Source organism: Pyxicephalus adspersus, chromosome 10 (assembly GCF_032062135.1).
Source record: "Pyxicephalus adspersus chromosome 10, UCB_Pads_2.0, whole genome shotgun sequence".
In the NCBI taxonomy this organism is placed as follows: Eukaryota; Metazoa; Chordata; class Amphibia; order Anura; family Pyxicephalidae; genus Pyxicephalus; species Pyxicephalus adspersus.
This window is the reverse complement of record NC_092867.1, coordinates 31,872,966-31,873,400: the sequence shown is the minus strand read 5'-3', so window position 1 is coordinate 31,873,400 and position 435 is coordinate 31,872,966.

The window sequence follows — 435 nt, the reverse complement described above, 5'->3', positions numbered from 1 at the left end:
TTTTTTTCCCCCTCTTCTTGTTCTTTTACCTTTAGAGGAGTCACGTGACTTCTGTCTGTAGGTCAGAAGGGGGGCATGGCCGTATATGGTCAGGAAAGAGGGGGGGAGGAGAGCTCAGCCCTATATATAGGAGTTCACAATGTAATATGGCAATGCTGGGATTTGTTGTTCAGCAAAGAATATATGTCAGGGTTCTACACAGTATTTTATATCAGAGTTCGATGTACAATGTGATATATTTGGGTAAAATGTCACTTTATGGAGAAGGTACAGGCCATGGAGGTACTTACTGTAAATGGCTGGAAGTGAACCCTAGACTGTGCAAATGTGGGCTCCATTCAGACTTTGTGCTGAGGTTGTGGTGGGGTTTCCACTTTCTCACACCCCTGGACCACTTCATCTGATGAGGAGCCAGTTCTGCACAGGGGCCCACTG